Source organism: Zonotrichia albicollis, chromosome W (genome assembly GCF_047830755.1).
Source record: "Zonotrichia albicollis isolate bZonAlb1 chromosome W, bZonAlb1.hap1, whole genome shotgun sequence".
NCBI classification, from domain to species: Eukaryota; Metazoa; Chordata; class Aves; order Passeriformes; family Passerellidae; genus Zonotrichia; species Zonotrichia albicollis.
The window spans coordinates 7,207,814-7,214,347 of NC_133859.1; the positions used below are offsets into that span (position 1 = coordinate 7,207,814).

General features: G+C 43.2%; 1 protein-coding gene across 2 annotated transcripts in view; it reads left to right on the forward strand.

Annotated features, from left to right (window-relative positions):
* LOC141726923 (dymeclin-like) overlaps positions 1-6,534 on the forward strand; it is a 226,948-nt gene that overhangs the window by 160,759 nt on the left and 59,655 nt on the right. The gene's annotated exons all lie outside the window — the stretch shown is intronic.

A 6,534-nucleotide genomic window follows, 5' to 3' on the forward strand; every position in this document is an offset into this window, starting at 1 on the left:
TATCTCGCTGCAAGTCCTTTCTTTTAAACAAAGCATCTTACATAGCATAGTTTCTATTTTAACAATTTTTATAACCTAAAACTATATTTAACACAGTACGTAAGAGAATTAATGCAGCATTACTTTCTAATGCAACACGTATAATATTAATTTTAATATTTGCGAAAAGCCAATAATAAAATAAATGCATTTTTCACAATCCCCACTCTTACTCTTTGTAAATCATTTGGCTTGAGCAATATTTCTTATCTACTGGCATCTTCTGGACCATGCTGGCAAAATAAAACGGGATTACACAAGGAAGAAAAGAAAGATCCTAATTTCTTCTAATACATTACCCCACCAGATAGGTTTTAACATTGTTTTCTAATTTTTGGACTGGTACCTGGGTTATTATATGCATATATATATTTTTCTTCTTTGATTTCTTTTGCTTTTTCTAGAATGACTTTTCTGTGGTCTTCAATTTTCAACAATCTGATATATTAAACTTTGCACAAACACTCCCTTCTCTGGCCAATAAATAGTCTAAAGCCAACCGATTCTGATAAACTACAGGTTTTGTTTGGCTTAGCTGACTTGATATTAACTCTAATGCCTGGGCGGCTTTATTTGCTATCATTTCTATAACTGCTTGGAGTCTTGTAATACGACTCAACAGATAATTTGGAGCCGGTACAGAGTTAAATTGCTGTCATGCTTTAGCCCTGGCACAAAGCCAGTGACCCCATGAGAATACCTTCTCCCTGGTGTCTGCTGTGAGATGCGACCAGGAATAAGCAAAGCAGGCTCCTGCTTAGAAATAAAGAAGACTTTATTAACTAAATTACAAGAAAAGAAGAAAGAAAGAAAAAGAAAAAAAAACATAAGGGAAAAAATGCAAAACCTTACAAAAGCACTTTCCTCCTCCCCCCCACCAAATTTCCCAATGCAATACATTCCCCCAAAATCACCAACTCTCAGTCCAGCACCACCCTTTAGAATACTCAATCTTCAGTTCATGAAGAGGAGAGGAGTCCTTCTTGCACCATAGGCTTCCCCTGGAAACACGTTGAAACCTCGTGTGCTTCCATGTCACTCAGCACCGCCCGGAAAGTCCTTTTGCCATCGTGACACCTTTCCTTCCATGCCCAGTGCTCTCACCACTGTGCATGGACCAGAGCTGCTTCTAGGGTTGTCTTTTAAGGATGCCTTGTCTCACTCCAAAAAAGGCACAGTCTCTGCTTTGGGACATCTGTCCCCACCAATTTTTCACCCCCTGGGGCCGAGGGGTACTCACACTGAACCCTCCCGGTTCTGAGGCACTGCCTCCCCCTAAATTGCAGTCTCTGTGTCACAGGAAAAAAAAATGGTTCAGTCTATGGCCACACAAGAAAAGTCCAGCCAAAAGGCCACTCTGTCATCTCTCCCCCACTCAAGAGTCTTCTGCACTTCCCTCGTGGCCCATTCCCTCTTATCTCTTATCTCTCTTCTCATTCAGCTCCAGGAGGATCAGCATTTGCAAGGTCTCTATCATGCAAGAAAAGGGTTAAAAATTTCAGTCTCTGCCTGTCCCAGAGCTCCGGAACTCCCACGCTGCCCTCACACTCCCCCTTTCTCCTCCTGGGCCAGCGCTGCTATCGAATTCAGACACTGTCTCTCTCTCTCTCTCTTCCCTGGGTGGGGGGGCTGTCTGATGTCTCTTGGTCTCTTCCACCCTTCCATCCTTGGGCTGGGCCTACCTCATGGCTGCGTGGCTTTTCCCCTCCCCCCGCCCAGCCATCAGCTGGGACAGGGGGAGAGATCCAAAGCCTTTCCCGATGGAAGTCCCAAAGAGAGCCTCCCAGGGCTGCAGCTCTGGTTTTTAACCCCTGTGTGTTCTCAGAGGTGTGTCCAAACCCCACTGGCCACATCAGGTGCTGATATCAAAATCTGAGGACCCATTGGTTTGACCACAGCATCCCAGAATTCCCACTTCCTGGTCAAACCAGAACAATTGCTGTACTGGTTTTACCTTTTTGTTTACTATTTGTTTTTTTACCAAATCTTGAACCCTATCTTCAAGATTAAATTTAAAACAAATCCATCTCTCTCCTTTTGGACATTCAATTCCAAATCTATTACCACTTTTTCCTAAGTTTCTTGTAATCCAATAATTTACTCCGTTTTGCCTACAGGTTCTTAATTTGGATGGGTTATAACAGTGGCTGTTGACATAGGTGTGTGTAATAAAAGAGGAACTTTGGTTTCTTTCTATGTGATGCTTTCTGTAGCATTTGTGACACAATCCTGCTGGCATCCCGAAAGGGAAAAGACAACAAATGAGTGCCAGAAACAGGAATAACAGAGGTCCAGTATGGCTTATACTCCCACCTCCCATGTCTGTGAGGTTGCAACCCACAGCAGGTATATTTGATCTTCTCAGTGGCGAAATACAGAGGCCAATCTGGTCTTGCCCTCTACTACTTCTTTGTCACTTTCTCTTAACTAATTTCCAGGCAAATTGTTTTTGACACCCTTTAACTGTGATCTCTTACCATTCTTCAGGTATCTCTTATTCAACAGGCACTAATAATTCCCATCCACAAAACCAAGTTATTACTTTAACACTTTTTGCAATAAGAGCATAAATTTTGTGAACTATAAAACTAATTATTCTCACAATTCAAGTATTTACTTATAACCCAGCTAGCATGTCCAGTATTGGAATGAATCAAATAAAGTTTACTGATGGAAATGGTAATTCCCCTTCTCCCCTGTACAATTCTCAGGCTAAGGTCAAAATACAAAAGCAGTCTTGATCTTTCTATCTGAAGTATTCCTCCCGGAAGGAGATGTTTTATTCAGGCAGTGCTTGAAACCAGTGGTATAAGCATTGTCTTACTTCTTAATTCAGCGTTATTCTTTGTACATTTCTTGGATCATTTGGGTTTTTCTAAACTATTACCTCTCAGTCCCCATTGGAAAGTCAGTTCGGTATCACCCGGTTTAAATGTGACAGTCCATTCCTCAGGTTTCTTCCAAGTCCTTTGATTCTGCTGGTATGAATTCACCCTCTTTCTGTGACTCTGATCGTTGCTTCAGTAGTACCTGGAAAGGACTTCTTAATAGCATAGTAATAAAAGAAAGATAATGCAGTATTAACTTTTACCATTCGCTTTTCTTCCAATCTTTCTGGGTTTAGCTAAAAGCTTTCTCCACAGAAGCCTCTTCTTCTATCCAGCAGTGCTAATAGCTGCAGAGGCAAATTCTTCTTTCTGTGAGTTACAGTTAGTTAACTAAGAAAAGCTAGACCAATTTTAACCTGAGATGTATCACATCTATTGCCTTACAAACCCATTCTTCAGGAAAAACCTTCTCTTTAACAGCAAACAAAACACACAAAAGAAAAAAACAAAAAACCAACTTCTTACTTAAGAAAAACAAACCACTTTGTGAGGTTTGGAGAGTCAGTAATCTCTGCTTTGATTTTATCTTTTAGTGCTGGCTCCCTCCCCCTCTTTTCACAGCCTTGCTGTCAATGCTGTTCTTCGCCCTTCCCCCGGTGCTGCTCCTTGGCTGCAGGGCCGGAGCAGGGGAGAACAGCCACGGACATGGGGACCCTGGGGGCATGCCCTGGGTCCCTTTTGCCCTCTCCCTCTCCTCTCTCTTTCTCTTTCCTTCTCTCTCTCGGCTCACTTATCGGGCCGACGCTGCCATCCTGGACTCGGGACTCCGACAGTCTGGGAGTCACCCCGGCAGTTCCACCGCGGAGCCAGCCTCCTCCTGGCCAGCAAACCTGCGTCCTCTGCTCCCAGCACCGTCGCCGGGTCACCTCCATGGATCGGTCCCTGTCACAGCCTCCGAGACCCTGCCGCTCGTAGGAAGCGGTCAGACATCTCCCAACCTTGACAACCCCAAAATTGGTGTCCCCAGGTGCTCCTGACATTCTTTTTCTTTCTCTAGTCAACTTGTCCTCTTTTCTCTTCAAGGAGGGCCCGTTCTGCTGAACCCTTTCTGAACCTCAGTTCGGCATTTGAATAACCCCCAACAACCATGTGTTAAGACACTTCCCTGTCTTTCATGCAAAAGACCCGCATTCACACTTCTGCTCTCTTCCAGCACCAAGATGTCATCACTTCACATTCTAACATCTCAGAGTTTCCTAACCACCTCCCTACTTCAACTTCTCTCTTTCTTCTCTTGTTACTTTTTTTTTTTTGATTCAACACACCTCAGATGGTATGACGTGAACCTAATTTATTTCCAAAAGTAAGCTTACAACTTTCTTTTACTAGGATTGCAGTAGCTGTTATAACTTAAATACATACTGGCTGTTATGAACAAAAAAATCGGTTAATATTTTTTTTTGTGTGAGAAAGAGTTACAGAAATGCAGCCAGATCGGTCTCTGCCAGGATTCTTAGTGCTTTGTTATTGTAATACCGGGTCGTTAAGGCTTATCTCTTCTTTTGTATTAGTAAAAAGCCTGGCTGGGTGCGGTGGACCCTTCCCCCGAGGCTGTGCTCTCTTACAGCATAGGGAAGACACCTGAGAGGGTGGGGGGGGTTATGCAAAGTGACTCCAAAGTCCAGAATGCTTTGTGGGACCCCGACTCGAAATGCAACTAGAAAACCCCAAAAACAACGAGCCAAATAAGAATTGAGAGACTAAAGTGATGTCCAGACGTGAGGTGCCAAGCGCTGAGCCTGCAGAGATGCTGAACACCTTCGGAGCCCCTCTCGCCCTGAGCAGAGAGTCGTCCGGACGCCGGGACCAGACAGGACCGAGCCAGGCAAAGCAACATCTGACGGGGACATCAAGCCCTCAAAAGCTCTCACGAGGACTGGATCCCCTGGCTCTGCCCCTAGTGGACGGAGCTGCGCATATCCTCCTCCTCTGAGTCGCCCTGGGAGACGCGACGGGGACTGCAGCCCTGCCGAGCCGCCCAATCCTGAGCTGATCACTTTTAATAAAGGCATTATAAAGGAGAAGAAGTCTCCTGGCCCTGTTTATTTCACTGGCTAGCTGTGGCTTACTGGGTCTAACATCTTTGATATATAAACTACTAGATATTTTTTACTCTTCCTCACTCCTGAATTAAATTTTTATGAGCTACTGCATTTTCTGTATTTATGTATAAATGATAAAGGATTTTTCAAACAAGGGTAAGCTTAAAGCTGGTACTTGGACTAGTTTTAACTTAACTATTTTAATTTAACAATATCTTCCTTGGTCCATTTTATATCATCTCCTTCTGTCAATTTTTCATACACAAATTTTGCTACCTGTGTGTACCCCTCAATCTATAATCTAAAATATTTCAATAATCTAGGTAATTTTCTGATCTCCCTCTTTAAAGAGGGAGGGAGAAGGAATAAAATTCTTGCAATTTTCTCATGGTTGGATTTCTAGCTACTTTTTTTTATTAAGCATCTAAGATATTTTACCACTGGGTAGTGAGTCTGAGTTCTTTTATTAACTTCTCTTAAATCTTGTACTAGTCTATAACTCCCATCAGACTTTACTGGGGGAATAGGGATATTATGAGGAGACATACGAGGTTCTAATGCCCCACCCTTTATTAGTCTTTCTATTACTGACTTCAAACCTTCCCGTCTTTCTAAAGATACAGGATACTGATGTACACATATGGGACAATCTTCTCTCTCAATTGTAACCCTTATGGGGTCGATATTTAATCTTCCTCTATTTCATTCTCCAGCCCAAACTTCTTTGTTGATTTTTTTTTCTTCATTCTCTTGGCCTAATTTCAAAACTCTAGCTGTCATTTTCCCATTTTCTGATATAACTCCTATTCTTAATTGCACTTGTAAGACTCTTCCCAATAAATTGCTACCTGCCCCTGGGACCAATAACACATCTCCTATCCAAATTTTAGTTTCTTCCCTCAATTACCACATCTTTAATGACCAGAAATGTAAAACTTTCTCTTTTTGCCCCTGTAACTTTCACTATATGTTTGCTCACACTATAACCTTTTGGAACATTTAACAGGCAGGTTCTCTCTGCCCCTGTGTCTATTACAAATTCTAGTTATTTTTCTTGGGGACCCACTTTTAAAATTATCACAGACTCTAGATGGTATTTGTCCCCAGAAAAATTAGAGCTTATGACCTCCCTACTCCTTTTCTGTGCCCATCTCTTTAAAGATTTTCAGATCTTCTGCTTACTTGGACCATTTTCCTATTTCTCTTAAGTTTGTTCATCTTCTATAGCCTTTTGCCTGTATTTTTAGGAAGAATCAGGAGAGGGCTTTCTTTTAACTGAAATTTTACTGTTTCGATAAGGTAATTCCTTTAGAGAGTTTCCCTGAGCAGCCGGAGCTGTGGTTACCAAGGGAACGGAGCTCAGGGCAGGACGGGGAGACTCGGCATAACTCTGAGTCTCGATCCTCCAAAGGCCGAGTCTTCAGGCGGAATCGCCCGAAAGGATATTCCGGTGCAGGCCGAGCTGAAGGGTGGATGGCCCCACATGGCTCACGGTGGCTGATCCGGCAGAGACAAAGCCGGCGAGAGACCCCGGCTGCAGCGGCGGGAGCCGACCAGAGTCAGAG